This window comes from Bos indicus x Bos taurus, chromosome 24 (genome assembly GCF_003369695.1).
Source record: "Bos indicus x Bos taurus breed Angus x Brahman F1 hybrid chromosome 24, Bos_hybrid_MaternalHap_v2.0, whole genome shotgun sequence".
NCBI lineage: Eukaryota > Metazoa > Chordata > Mammalia > Artiodactyla > Bovidae > Bos > Bos indicus x Bos taurus.
Window position 1 is genome coordinate 43,536,660 of NC_040099.1, and position 15,893 is coordinate 43,552,552.

Below are 15,893 nucleotides of genomic sequence, written 5' to 3' on the forward strand. Positions count from 1 at the left end.
TGAGGACACCCAGGAGTGAATTTGAGGGGATCATTGCCCTTTGTCGTGGCCTTCACTCCAAGGGTACACCTACTTCAAAGCATCCCATTACCAAACTTCAGACAATCATTGGAGGGACGAAAGGATCACCAAATAATGCGTCAGCACTCGTCACTGGATGAATGGCCAAGATGCCTGGCCTTGTGGTTTGCGTTGCTGGCCTTACCTATTTCTTTTCTGTCAGAACCAAGAGGAGTTGCTGGCATGTCTGCTTGGGCTTGCAGGCAGAGCAGAGGGAGGCACAGGACTGTGTTTGCTCCCAATAACCCCAGAGAAGCATAACGCTTTCTGTTACCAAGGAGCACCTCAGTTCTTTCTTGCTTTTACTTTATTCAGTTTACTTACAGAGTTCACTATTTGTTTATTTACTTGCTAATTCTAATCCAGCTGGTTTTGAACCTTTGTGGTATGTACAGTGCGGTGATAGATCTGGTCAGAAAAAATATATAAGTAGAAGACACAGTTCCTTCAGAGAGGCCCTGGCATGACATGGAACAGTGGTAAACCCTTCCTTGGGGGGAGGGCTGTGTGCTTTTCCTCCTCACCCGCCGACACCTCCTCTTCATTCACCTGGACCTGAGCCCTTCCTCAGGGGGCCAGAGTTTCGGGGCTTCAGTCACTGTTTGAATCCATTTAGTTTTGTCTTTTGACGTTTTTTGGTTTGTATTATTTATAGTGGACAGTATGAGAAATATTTTTAAATTCTGAACTTAGCATATTTACTTTTGCTTATTCTTTTGATTTACTTGGGAAGCTTTAGAGAGGCAAACTTTTATTAAGAAGATGATTTGGTATGTTGGAAAGGTTTTGGAACTAGAAATACATAAATTCACATTTGTGCTCTACTGGTAGCATTACTGAGGCCTTAGATAATTTATTTAACTCACTAAATCTGGGTCCCTGCTCCACAAAATGTGGAGAACAGTGCCTACTGGAGGGCTGTTGTAAAGATGAGAACAGATGAAAAGCTAGGACTATATTTTTGGGGTAAGCCAGGGGTCCACATGACCTTTTCTATTTACATTTCAGAATCTTTCCTTCATCTGTTCAGTTTACTGTTGAGTCAGTTTATGAGGTGCCTCCTCTATGCCAGGACCTGTGATGGGTGGGATTCAGACACAGATAAGATTCTGTCCCCCTGACAAGGGGCTGCCCAGGGGCCCACTCCAGTCTTGTCAGCGTGGGGCAGTGGGTGATAACTTGGCCTGCAGAGGCATCCTTCATGGGAGAGGTGCCTGTGTGTCCTGGTGGCAGCGCTGGGCAGAGTGGTGGTGGTGGCAGGACCATCTGATGTCCCTCAGATCTTGTTGCTCTTCCTGGTTATAGGGGCACCCCTTGCTTTGGCCAGCAGAGGCGACTTTGACTCCAGTGTCATCCTCAAAAATGCAAACCATGCTGAACGGAATGCTGTTTTCAGTTGGTAATTACAGTTTTCTCAGGGAGGATTTCAAAATCACCTTTCTGGAGGTCAAAAGCTGACCCTGTTGGCACAGTGACCACTTGGCAGTGCCTCTGGTTTCCTTGTCACCCTCTTAGGGAAGGCGGTGGGTTAACCTGGTGGTGAAGGAAGTGCTCCAGGCCTGCCCAGAGGGAGTCATGCAGGCTACCCTGGCTGACCTGAAGATAAAAGTCCATAGGAATAGCTGTGTACCTAGAGGAACTGTAGGACAGCATTGTTAAGAAAGTGATTTCAAGGTTAAAATAACACTGGATAATTTTCCTCTTATGTTTATACGAATGACAGATCTCAAATAATCATAATCATAAAACCACTGGCGAAACGCTTAAGCCTCCATTGCTTTGTGTGTGTCTTAAAAGACCTGTTTTAGACTATTTAATCCTGGAGCTTGAAAAACATGGTAATAATATAACACAAAATTCTGTTTGTGTGTTTTTAGTTCTTTGTCTGTGATCTTTTTACTAACTTGGTTAAGAATAGGAGGGAGGTGGTCTGCTTTGCATTCAGCTGTGGGACTTGATCTACATATGGAAGGAGTTTTGAGGACCGAGGGCTAAAGAGGGCTGCATGCTTTATATAATTTTGGGGCTACTGGAAGGGATCTGTTATTTGGTTCATTTCACACTACCTCTGGTCTTTGGAAGGACAAGCTTACAAAACTTTGTGTGTCCTTATTTGCACAGAGGCCCATGTGAGTCAGTGAGTGAGATCTGGCCAGTCTGTTGGGGTTAGGATGCTCTGCTAGCCTGGCAGCAGACGCTGGAGTCAGTTATTCCTGATTCTGACTGTGCCACAAAGAGCCAGCTAGCAGACAGCATGCTGATTTCCCCGGGCCTCAGCTGAGCAGTGAAAAGGGGATGGACGTGGGCTGCCAGGACCACTCAGACTTGACCTTGAGCTGTTTTTTTCCTGTGTCAAGAGTGCAAGTTTGGGGTGTTTGCATAGCTGAGTGACACCGATTTCCCTGAGGTAAATAGCTGTTTAAAGGACTGCCTTCCAAAAAAAAAAAATAAAGGACTGCCTTCCTCCCTGTTGGGGAACATGACGTTAGTCTCCTTGGCACTCCTGTGTACATTTCATTTGAACAGGAACATTTTGCACCTCTTGATGTGCTGCTTTTTAATTGTTCACAGTTGTTTTCTTTGAAATGTTTCCTCTTGTAAACCACAAGGATGTTGAGGACAGTGACAGTTTGTGACGGTTTCATGCCAGTCTGCATGGCCGTGTTCTCAACCCAGCTGCATGCTGGGGTGGCGTGCTCTTCTCCTTCCTCCATATTTGAGTGTGTTGGTTCAGGAGAGTTTTTTTTCCCCCAGTTTTTATATCATAGAAATCAGAAAGCATGAGAAATCATTGTTTTATTATGAACTAAATGCAACAAAAAATGTCTTTCCATTGATCTCCACCTATACCTTAGCACCTGACCTGCCTCTTGAGAAATCTGTATGCAGGTCAGGAAGCAACAGTTAGAACTGGACATGGAACAACAGACTGGTTCCAAATAGGAAAAGGAGTACGTCAAGGCTGTATATTGTCACCCTGCTTATTTAACTTCTATGCAGAGTACGTCATGAGAAACGCTGGACTGGAAGAAACACAAGCTAGAATCAAGATTGTCGGGAGAAATATCAGTAACCTCAGATATGCAGATGACACCACCCTTATGGCAGAGAGTGAAGAGGAACTAAAAAGCCTCTTGATGAAAGTGAAAGTGGAGAGTGAAAAAGTTGGCTTAAAGCTCAACATTCAGAAAACGAAGATCATGGCATCCGGTCCCATCACTTCATGGGAAATAGATGGGGAAACAGTGGAAACAGTGGCAGACTCTATTTTTGGGGGCTCCAAAATCACTGCAGATGGTGACTGCAGCCATGAAATTAAAAGATGCTTACTCCTTGGAAGGAAAGTTATGACCAACCTAGATAGCATATTCAAAAGCAGAGACATTAGTTTGCCAACAAAGGTTCATCTAGTCAAGGCTATGGTTTTTCCTGTGGTCATGTATGGATGTGAGAGTTGGACTGTGAAGAAGGCTGAGTGCCGAAATATTGATGCTTTTGAACTGTGGTGTTGGAGAAGACTCTTGAGAGTCCCTTGGACTGCAAGGAGATCCAATCAGTCCATTCTGAAGGAGATCAGCCCTGGGATTTCTTTGGAAGGAATGATGCTAAAGCTGAAACTTCAGTACTTTGGCCACCTGATGTGAAGAGTTGACTCTCTGGAAAAGACTCTGATGCTGGGAGGGATTGGGGGCAGGAGGAGAAGGGGACGACAGAGGATGAGATGGCTGGATGGCATCACTGACTTGATGGATGTGAGTCTGGGTGAACTCTGGGAGTTGGTGATGGACAGGGAGGCCTGGCGTGCTGCGATTCATGGGGTCGCAAAGAGTCAAACACGACTGAGCGACTGAACTGAACTGAACTAAACTGATATCTTAGTAATGTGGCCAGAAGAAATTCAGCCCAAAGTCAGTGTTTAGACGTCTGTTTTCAGGTGAAGAAGCAATACCTTCTTGTCTTCTTGGTAATGAGTTTGAGAGGTGGGGCTGGAGGGAAAATGTCTTGGTATGATTTATGGTGGTTTTGTTGCATTTTCCAATGGCTTGGGATTTCTCCATTGCCAAGTGATTTGTCTAAAGAGACATTTTAAAGGAGACTGTTTTGACCTGAGTCAGTGAAATGTTCTAGGAGAAGGCAATGGCAACCCACTCCAGTATTCTTGCCTGGAAAATCCCATAGATGGAGGAGCCTGGTAGGCTTCAGTCCATGGGGTTGCTAAGAGTCGGACATGACTGGGCGACTTCACTTTCACTTTTCACTTTCATGCATTGGAGGAGGAAATGGCAACCCACTCCAGTGTTCTTGCCTGGAGAATCCCAGGGACAGTGAGGCCTGGTGGGCTGCCGTCTGTGGGGTTGCACAGAGTCGGACACGACTGAAATGACTTAGCAGTAGCAGCAGCAGTGAAATGTTCTATGTATTAGAGTTAGCAAGGGACTGTGAGTTGTGTTTTTGTAAGTTTTAAGTAGTTGTTTTTATAGTTATATCATGCCGAATAATTTAGTTTAAAACTTTAACAGTTTGGTGATATGGCTGTTAACCTTAGAATAATATGCACGTGTGTATGAGAAATAAAAATGACTTAACTGTTTTTTAAAAATTAACATGAAAAGTCACACATTTGTTGGGAAGGTGTCATCAGCTAGAGTTCTCTAGTAGTCCCGTAGGCTCGGCGCACCTCAGAACTGCCTGGGCTGTAGCTCAGCATGTTGGCTGCATGTTACGGGGATGACCGTGAAACCAGCTGTTTGACTTCCCGTCAGAAGCCTGTGACTCTGCATCCAGTCAGCAGACCTCTGCCAGGTCGGGCACAGATTGGCTCTGTGTGACCCGCAGAGCTGATCCCTTTGCTAGATGCGCTTCATGGCGTCTTGGGTCACTGGCTTGAGAAAGCACGCTCCACTGACTTTTCTTTGTGTATTTCCATCAGGCCATAAGAGATAGTAATGAGTCAACAAGCCTTCAGAACACCAGATTGCTGACTGCCCAGGTCCTTTGGAACTCCCCTTTTTTTTTTATGTGTAAGGCAGGCTTTGCAGCCAGTGGTGTGTGCTAGCGTATGTAGTACAGTGGGTTTACTAGCAGAAAACATGGTGATTGGAGCAGTGAATCATGGGCATGTGTGCCATGGAGTCTGTGGGGAAGAAGAGACCTGCTTAAGGGATGTAAGTAGGTAGCTGCCACCACCCCCACCCCCGACCCTGGCCAAGAATAAATTCACCGAACCCATTCCTGAGGCTTCAGAGGTGGGTAGCCAGAGTCTGGAGTGGCAAGGAGGCCCTTGGGGTGGCTGTGGACCCTGGAGTCCCCAAGCTCTGAGATATTTCTCTTGCTGGAAGCTTTCTTACCTAGACAGAATGGACTTGGATTTGTATTCAGTTTTCGTTCGTCCCCGTCTTATTCCACCTGTGAGTGTGGACCAGGAAATGCATTAAATAATTCTCACCATTGTCTTGTGTCTCACCACTCCCCCACATCTTTCCTTGGAATTCCGTCTCTTTCACTTTTTGAGCAACTTCAGAACTAGGCATATCGAGCTGGTGGTTAAACTTTGATTTGGGATTGATGTAGCTTTAATGATACGGCTGTCAGGAGGTTCTGAATGATGTTCAGATGGTGTTTTGCTGTTTGTCCAGCCAGCTTGGCCTTCAGCCATCTGGACCTTCAAATAATCCACTGGCTTTCATCTTCCAGATCCCCTGCATTTTGACCCTCTCAATGGGTAATGTTCATTTTCTTTTGGAATTATCTTGGTACATACATCTTTTAAGTGGGGGGTATTGATTCACCTACCACATAAATGGTGACTTGGGTACCATAGGTGTCAGGGCAGCAGTTGTGTGTACTGATTTATAGAAAGTAAACACTGTCAAAGCCTTAAGCAGAGTGTCCTCAGGAACAGTTCATAGATGAATAGACAGCGATGTGCTCAAAGTGATAAGAACAGTGATAACTGCTGAGCACACCTTGGTAATCAGAAAGATCTCTACTGGAGTCAGAATTCAGAGGGGGTTCTTATCTCTGACTAAATCTTTTCAGCCTGTAGCTGACCAACCAGTGCCGTTGTGTTGGGAGGTGAAGTAGGACGTGTCTTAGTGCATTGTCTGTCATGAGCCTTGTTAAATTTGAATTATGGTCTTTGGAGAAATAGGAAAGTGTTTTATTTTACCCAAACCTCAATTCACAGGACCTGGTAAGATAATGATATACTGTGATTCCATTGTTAAAGGTGTTTACACTGACTGCAGAGCTAAGTCAACCACAAACAAATCGCTCATCTTGTAATAGGGTCACCTTGTTCATGTTATGCAACGAGTACCTTTGAGTATATGCACCTTACTGCAAGGGATTTCTATGCACCCAGAAGGAACCTTTGTGTGTCAGACTAAGATGCAGATTGTGAGTGAGGGGTACACTCTCTTTTGCCTGTGGCCATCTGCATTTTTAGGCATGGAGCTTTGATTCATGGTGGATCTTAAGTGTGTCCTCAAAAATTAGAATAAGTGTCCATCAATAAGACTAAAAGTTCTTGTTTTTCCTTCATCTGTCTGTTAAATGGGCCTGGATGACAATGGGAAGCTTCATGCAACTTTTAATATGGTATTAGGTGTTGGAGCAGTTACAAACCAGTGTGTTGGTGTGGTGCCACAAAGGCCACAGACCCACGGAGGATGCCGGAGCTGTTGATGGAGTTGTGTCCCTTGGGCTTGTGGGTGAATGTGTACATTGCATATACACCAGGTTAGAAAAGCCCTCTTGCTTTAGACTAAATCATGTCTCCTTCCCATCAAGGATAGCCGTCCCCTCTTTTCTCTTGACTCAGTGTCCACTTTTTTTTCTGAGGGGCCTCAGAATCTTGTTTTTCCTGGTTCTGGTTACTGGCTAGGGGCACAGCTCTCCTGCAGTTACATCTCTTGGGGCAGTTCCTACTGTCTTCTGTGAAGCTCACTTTTCATGGAGATAGGATGGCTGCAGGCACATCACTTCATTTGCAAATTGACGACTTCATTGATTCCCTAGCTTGGCCCTGCTCTGGCCCTAATACGCACTCATCTTGGCTTGGAAGTGGAGGAGGACTTGACTATTGCAGAAACAACTCAGGGTTTAAATGAGGAAAGCCCAGAGCTAAAAGGGAGAAATCAGTGCTAGCAGGAATTGTTGGTGAACTCAGGTCCCATTGCATCTGTAACGCATCCAGCTGGTTAGTATGTGAGGTCATTCACTGAATTTTTAGAAATGCTCTTATTCTTCATAAAGTCCTTTGTATTGGTTTAATACTTTACATGTATCGATTAATTTACTGCAGTTCCTCTCGGGCTTCCCTGGTGGCTCAGCTGGTAAAGAATCCGTCTGCAATGCGGGAGACCAGGGTTTGATCCCTGGGTTGGGAACGTCACCTGGAGAAGGAAACGGCTACCTACTCCAGTATTCTGACCTGGAGAATTCCATGAACTGTAGAGTCCATGGGGTTGCAAAGAGTCAGACATGACTGAGTGACTTTCACTTCACTTCCTCTCTGTAGTACCACATTTTTTGGTGTGGGCTTAACAGTTTATAAAAGCATGAATTGATCCTCATAGTGAACAGTCCTGTGAAGTAGCCACAGAAGGTGGTGTTAGTCCCAGTTCACTGGCAAGAATCAGGTGTGTGGATGAAGAGTGGCCTGCCCAGGGCCCTGCGGCTTCTGAGAAGGAGTTGAGGGAGTGCTGAGTTTTCTTGCTTTGACCTGGTGGTACTTTGTGGCTACACCTCTGGACGTCTGGTGGATTGAGGGAGCTGGAGTTTCAGAGGCTGATGGCAGCAAGAATCGAATGCTCTCCCTGCAGAGAAGCCAAGTACATTGTTCATTTGAGACACTTGTTAATAGTTTAAATGTTTCTTCCTAAAAGTTATTACTGGATTATTTTTTTTCATTGTTATCTCTCTTTTTACGTTTGCTTTTAATTTGATTGGTATACTAGAATTCTATTTATGTACAGATAAACATCTCCTTTTTTTTTTTGGTACTGCAGTCAAGATCTTTAACAGAAACTAAATGAGGGAAATGTCTCCCCATTCGTACCGTGCCCTCCCTGGGTTTAGTGGTTGGTGAGGCTTGTTTTGAGCAATCATCACGTCACGCATAAACCCAGAGGTCACTGCTTCTCTGCTTCTGGCACGGGAAGCTCTTGGGGTTTGGCTGGAAGAGCTTTCCTTCCTGTGTGGGCTCAAAGCTGTACTTCTTCAGGAGCTCAGCATCAGAAGTCCTCTGCTTGATGTCCTTCTCAGAGCAGATGCAGTTGCTTTTGAAAGATATTCAGCCTTCATGGTTGCATCTGTGCTTACTGGGGCAGTAATTCACACAGAGCTTGATCCTGAAACCAAACAGCTAGGGCACCTCTAGCTCTGGGACCAAGAACTCTCCTTTTACATAATCTTATTTTCAGCCTCAAAGCAATCAGATTGATAGTTAACTAGTACAGTTGGTCTGTAACTATTAGTAGAAACAGAAAAAAAGGGCACCCAAGTGACTGAAATGTTTGGAACTCTGAATGAAATGATCTCTAAATATGTGTATTTCAAGACATGGTTGACTTCTGGTTCTAAAACTGATTGATTTGATGCTCAGATCAGGAGACATTAGGATCACTATGTTGAATTGTTTTTAATAATGCTTTTACAAATAAAAGAATTCTTGACTTATATTCCCAAATGAAAGAAGGGATGAAGAAGAAAATAAGACCAAAACAACCTGTTTATGGCTAGTTCACAGGCCATAATTAGGCTGTGCTGTGTCGTTTGCAGGATCTTAGTTCCCTGACCAAGGATTGAACTCATGCCCTCAGCAGTAAAAGTGCTGAGTCCTAGCTATTGGACCACTAGCTAAGTCTTGAAATATTTTTGTTTTGACTCAGAACAGTGTTGTCCACATTGTTCAGAATCAGAGTTACTTCTTATGCTGTTCGGGGATTTCCTGTCAGTGACCCGTAATTCTTAACTAAAGTCCTTAGTTTACATTGTGGTCCACTCTTGGTTTTTTTGCATTCTGTGGGTTTTGATAAATATATCCACCATTATAGTACCTCACAGAAAAGTTTTACTTCCCTAAAAGTGCTCTGTGCTCTGCCTGTTCATTCATTCCTCCCTTAACCCTTGGTAACCACTCTCATTGTCACCATAATTTTGTCTTTTCCAGAAAGTCATAAAATTAGAATCATACAGTATTTTTTTTTTTAGAATCATACAGTATTGATGTTTAGTTGTTCCAGCACCATTTATTGAAAAGAGTATTTTTTCCCCCCTTATTGTATTGCATTTGCTCCATTGTCAAAGATCAGCTAACTGTGTTTTTGTGGACCTGTCTGGGCTCTTTATTCTGTCCTGTTTGTCTGTCCTTCCATCAGTATCATACTGTCTTGAATACTGTAGCTTTATAATAAATCTTGAAGTCAGGTAGTGTCTAATTCTCTTTGTTTTTCTCCTTTAGTATTGTGTTGATTAGGAACTTTTACTTTTGTACTTTGGGTTTTTTAAAAAAAATTATTTATTTTTTAATTGAAGGATAATTGCTTTGCAGAATTTTGTTGTTTTCTGTCAAACATCAACCTGAATCATCCATAGGTGTCCATATGTCCCCTCCCTCTTGAACCTCCCTTCCATCTCCTTCCCCATCCCACCCCTCTAGGTTTGATACAGAGCCCTATTTGAGTTCCCTGAGACATTAAGATTTAATTGAATCCATAAATTGAGTTGGAAAGAACTGACATCTTGACAATATTGAGTCTTTCTTTCCAGGAATATGGACTTCTCTCCTGTCTTCAATCTTTCCCAGCATCAGGGTCTTTTCCAATGAATCAGTTCTTCCCATTAGGTGGCCAGAGTGTTGGAACTTAAGCTGCAGCATTAGTCCTTCCAATGAATATTCAGAGTTGATTTCCCTTAGGATGGACTCATTGGGTCTCCTTACAGTCCAAGGGACTCTCAAGAGTCTTCTCCAACACCACAGTTCAAAAGCATCAATTCTTTGGTGCTCAGCTTTCTTTATGGTCCAACTCTCACATCCATACATGACTACTGGAAAAACCATAGCTTTGACTAGATGGACATTACTTTGTCAGCAAAGTAATGTCTCTGCTTTTTAAGGTGCTGTCTAGGTTGGTCATAGCTTTTCTTCCAAGGAGCAAGTATCTTTTAATTTCATGGCTGCAGTCACCATTTGCAGAGATTTTGGAGCCCAAGAAAATCAAGTCTGTCACTGTTTCCCCATCTGTTTGCCATGAAGTGATGGGATTGAATGCCATGATCTCAGTTTTCTGAATGTTGAGTTTTAAGCCAGCTTTTTCACTCTCCTCTTTTACCTTCATCAAGAGGCTCTTTAGTTCCTCTTCACTTTCTTCCATAAGGGTGGTATCATCTGCTTATCTGAGGTTATTGATATTTCTCTCGGCAATCTTGATTCCAGTTTGTGCTTCATCCACCCCAGCTTTTCTCATGATGTACTCTGCATATAAGTTAAATAAGCAAGGTGACAATATACAGCCTTGATGTACTCTAAAGATATTGATAATGATATTGTTAATCTAAATGATATTGTTTTTAATTTCAAATTCTACTTGCTTATTGCTGGTACTGGGAAAGTGACTGACTTTTTAAATTAACCTTATGTCCTGCCACCTTACTATAATCGCTTGTTTCAAGAGTTTTCGTCTTTCTTAAAATTTTCTACATAGACAATGTCCTCTGCAAAGACAGTTTTATTTCTTCTGTCCCAGTCTGTTTACCTTCCCCGGCCCCCTTTTTTTGGGTCTTGCTAAATTAGCTAGAACTTCCAGTACAGTTTTAGAAGGGAGCGTTGAGAGAAGACACCCTTGCCTTGTTCCTGATGTTAGCAGGAAAGGCAGTTTATCACCATTAAGTATGATGTTAGCTGCAGATTTCCTGTAGATGTTCTGTATTAAATTGAGGAAGTTCCCGGCTATACCTAGTATGGTGACAATGAGTTGAATTTTGCTTCATGGCCTCATCTGAAAATATTATAAATTGGTGAATTAAGTTTACTTAACTTTGTATTTAAGTTCATTATTGATTTGATAGATACATTTTGTCTAAATCTGTTCTGTTATATGTTTTTATGTTTTCTTTAAGTCTTTTTCATTATGTGACATGTTTATTTATGCTCATATGTTTGGCCTAAGTTCTGTCATGCTGTTTTATGTTTTCTGTTAAAAAATTTTAAGACTCTTATTATGGGGTCTTTTAAAAAATTGGATTGTTTTTTTGATACTCTGAATTGTACCTTTTTTGGTACAGTTGATCTTTTGATTCTCAGCCACTAGGCAGTAGCATTACCCTGTCCCCTGCCATCTTTTTCTGCTCTCCTGCATAGTCGTCATTTTTGTCAGTTGTATCATTTTTACATTATCACACATGATAAAATTTACATTTGGCTTATCACTTTCATCTTTATATTTGTTGTAATCTTAGTTCTACAGTGAAATGAATTCAGTTGCCAGTTCTTTTGGCTTTGCTTCTCCAGTTGTCTTTTGGATTCAAGGGAACCATAGTTTCTGAGTCCTAGTGTGTTCAGAAGTATTAGTCTGTGGTCATTATACTTGAAGGAATGCCAGACTGGATATGAAATCCTTTACTCACACTTTGCTTAAATATTGTAAGAATTTTGAAGTTTTATTCCACTGATATATGGCTTTGCATATTACTGTGAAGAAATACGAGGCCAGATTAATGCTTTTACCTCTGATATGTGACTTGATTTCTTTCTTTTTGTCCAGCTCAAGGAGTTGTTTATTATTTTGAAAGTCCAAACTTAGTAAGTCCAATTTTACTAGATTTTACTGCATGCTGAGCATTCTGGATCAGTTTCCTTGTATGGGGTGCCCTGTGTGGCCTTTCATTACATAGATTTAAGTCTCCTCATTCCATTGAAAATGGAGTTTGAAATTCCATACAACTTGTTTTCATTGTCTTTTTGATATCCAGATGAGATAGGAAGTCATTCTGTTGTTTATTTGATTCTGGATAAGGAAAGTAGTTTCCCAGAGGTTAAGTAACTTGATCCTTGTCAGCCAGCAAAATGCAGAGTGAGGATTCAAAACTGAGTTTAAAAGCTTATGTTCTGTTACTTATACATACCATGGTGTTTCTTCAGGGCTGGGAGTACAGTCACAGGAGAGCGTAGTTGTATGATCAAAGGAACCTTGGTCTCACTGGATATTTGTCACAGAGGTGGGTACATCTTAAGCAGCAAGTGATGTCCTGAAACATTTTTCAAATTCCGCTTGATGGACCACTAGGAACTTCATGATCTTTCACAGCTTCCAAGTTTCCTCACTTCTTACTGCCCCCAACCCTCTTCTTTCATTTTTTCCTTTCTTCTGTGTGATCCAAAATGGAGACTGTAGGTAGATAAAGTTTCTATTCTCATTTTTTATTTTCTTTTGATTTTTCCTTTTTAGAACTGGACTCATTAATGTAATACGTGTTCTCCTTTTGTTTTGTTAAAGGGGACCTCTAGTCAGATTTTCTGTGAAGCTGAGGGTTAAGTGGGTAAAATCAAGTTTCTTTTCTTATCTGTTTTCACAAGTTTAGAGTGGTTGAGTTTCCTGAAACAGAAAGATCTAAAACCAGTAATTGCTGCTGTTGACTCTGACAGCCTCCTCAGCCCTGAACATTGTTGTGCCCTTCTTGAATACAGTGTTGGTGGATTTGTTTGTGAATGTTTCTGAGAGTGTAAAGGTTACTCTCACACATATGTTTACTCTGTGAAGATAAGATTCTGGTGAAAATAGAATTGAACTGTGCCATGTTCTCCATCTTAGTATTTCTGTGTAGACTAGTCTAGTTTTCAGAGATTGTTGGTAGTTGTTACTCTATTAAAAAAAAAAAAAAGAAGAAGGCTTGATTGCTAACAGTTAAGGTCCTTGTGGGTCAGATTTAGTTGCTTATACATACAGGTCTTGTATATAAATTCTGACTTGTGTGTTTTTCTGGTTTTACCTGGGAAGATTTGTGAGAGACTCAGGGTGGAGAGTAGACAGGGAAAATGATGGTGCTTCAAAATGATGTATCCCATTGACTATTTCCTCTGAAGAGGACAACGGTGAGTCTAAGGGATTATTATTAGTATTATTTTTGTGAATATGTGTTTGGGATTGGACGAGGGAGAAGACACATTTTTTAAAAGAATTCATAAGATAATTTAAATTTTTGTTTATGTTTAATTTATAATACCTGTGGCATAGGTGTGACATAGCTCCTTGTATCCGTAGGCAAGAGGGAGGCATTTGAAATTTTTATTTCCCATGTTTCAGGGACTATTTTCTATTGCAAGTGAGAATAGCATTCACTGATCAAAATGATGGCTTTTAAAAAATTAATGGCATTATATAGTGAACATTCCATCTCTTTGAATCTGATTTCCTTTTATGTATCTATTTCTTAAGTTTTGTGTCCTTTTCATATGTAAAGGTAAAAAGTTAGCATTAAAAACACAAGTAAAACTATATATGGCTAGAATAGAGCGCCAGAGTGTAATGCTGATACTCTTTTTTGAAAAGTAATGAAACAAGAAGGTTTTTTATTACTAAGGTGATAGTAAAAGTTTATGAAAACACTTTGAAAATAAAGTTTTAAAAAGGAAATAAAGATCACTCAATCTTAATGTGTTTTAAATTGTTAATTTTTAACATTATGATTACATATACATAACAGAATTTACCATTTTAACTAATTTTGATTGTATAACTTCATTACATTAAGTACATCCACAGAGTTGTGCAACTGTCCCTCTGCAGAACTTTTCTTCTTCCCATGAGACACAGTTTCCATTCAACATTAAGTCCTCCTTCCCTCCTCCACTAACCTCTTGGCAACCACCATTCTGCTTTTGTTTTTTGAATTTGACTACTCATCTGAATGGAATCATAGTATTTGTCGTGTGTTTGGTTTGTTTTACTTAGTGTAATGTCTTCAAGGTTTATCCGTGTTGTACCAAATGTTAGAATTTCCTTCTTTTTTTAGGCTGAATAATACTCTGTTGTGTGTGTATCCTGTTTTGTTTATCCATTCATCCTTTGAGGGGCACTTGAGTTGTTTCTACCTTTTGGTTACTGTGAATAATGCTGCTGTGAACATTGCTGTAAATATATTTGTTCAAGTTACTGCTTATACCCAGAAGTCAAATTGCTGGAGGATATGATAATTCTGTTTAATTTTTTGAAGAAAAAAAATCTGTTTTCCAAAGCAGCTATACCATTATTTATTCCTACCAGCCTATTTCTACATGTCCTTGCTAACACTTGTTACTTCCTATTTCATTGTTTTCTTTTTGATGATAACCAGTGCATGGATGGTGCATTAGTGTCTCCTCGTGGTTTTGATTTGCATTTTCTGAATGATTTGTGACATTGAACATCTTTTTATGTGCTTATTTGCCCCCTCCTTTGAAGAAATGTCCTTCAAGTGCTTTGTTCATATTTTAATCAGGTTGTTTGCTTTTTAAATTTTTGAGTTGTAGGTGTTCTTTTTAAATATATATTTTGAATATTGTTAAAAAAGAAATAACAGGGCTAAAGTGGAGTCACTTGTGCTAAGTTCACATCACCAAACCAAGACCTAATACCTAACTTTATTACAGTTTCAGCCTCTCCCACCTGTGGAGTCTAGTCAGTTCGGAATTACTTGAGGTAATCTGACCAATAGACCCCTGCACCCCTAAAGGAAGGTAACCTTGTCACAGACAATCCACTCTGCTGTAGCTTCCTTGCTCCATCCCATTCTGCATGTAAATGTCTTTCATGCTGTGTAGCTTGTCTGAGCTCCTTTCTGTCTTCTTAGATGGGGTGTTTCCCAATTCATGAGTTCTTGAATAGAGCCTGTAAGACATTTTAAAGTTTACTCTGTTGAATTTTGTTCTTACTATAAATCTCTTATCAGATACATTATTTGCAGTGTTTTTGCCCCTTCTGTGGGGTGCCTTTTCATTTGTTTGATAAGTGTATTTTGATGCACTCTTTCGTCATTGAGTGTGATAGTATCTGTTTTTCATAAATGGCGTTTATAATGTGATATTTTCCTTCTATTCCTAGGTTTGTTGATTGTTTTTTTTTTTTTAATCATAGATGAGTGTTGGATTTTGTTAAATTCTTTTTCCTGCATTTAGTTGAAATGATCATGTGTTTTTTTTTCCCCTTCATTTCGTTAATCTGTTATATCACATTGATTTTTTTAATCAACTATGTGAATAGTCGTTACATTCAGGGAATAATCCTACTTTGTCATGTTGTACAGTTTTTTAAATATGCTGTTGAATTTGTGTTTGCTAGTATTTTGCAAAGGCACCCCACTCCAGTATTCTTGCCTGGAAAATCCCATGGATGGAGGAGCCTGGTGCAGTCTGTGGGGTCGCTGAGGTTCAGACATGACTGAGTGACTTCACTTTCACTTTTCACTTTTATGCATTGGAGAAGGAAATGGCAACCCACTCCAGTGTTCTTGCCTGGAGAATCCCAGGGACGGGGGAGCCTGGTGGGCTGCCGTCTATGGGGTCACACAGTCGGACATGACTGAAGTGACTTAGCAGCAGCAGTATTTTGTTGAGGATTTTTGCATCAATGTTCATAATGGATATTAGTCTGTAGTTTCCTCCCCCCCCCCCCTTTATAGTGTCTTTATCTGGCTTTGGTATCAGTAATTCTGGTATCGCAGAATGAGTTAAGAAAATATTCTTTCATGTTCAATATTTTAGAAGGATTTGAGAGAGGCTGGTATTAATTCTTTAAATGTTTGGTAGAACTCACCAGTGTAGCCATCTAATTTGGGGCTTTTATTAATGGAAG

At 40.8% G+C, this 15,893-nt stretch overlaps 1 protein-coding gene across 8 annotated transcripts in view; it reads left to right on the forward strand.

Moving 5' to 3' along the window:
* The window catches only part of LDLRAD4 (low density lipoprotein receptor class A domain containing 4), a 172,541-nt gene that overhangs the window by 65,131 nt on the left and 91,517 nt on the right, over nt 1-15,893 (forward strand). Inside the window, exon 1 of one of the 8 annotated variants that reach the window (XM_027526193.1) lies at nt 12,578-13,156. The exons of the other annotated variants lie outside the window; for them this stretch is intronic. The gene's annotated coding sequence lies outside the window, so the exon portion shown is untranslated. Of the gene's footprint in view, nt 1-12,577; nt 13,157-15,893 lie in introns of those variants that run through there. 8 annotated transcript variants of the gene reach the window in all.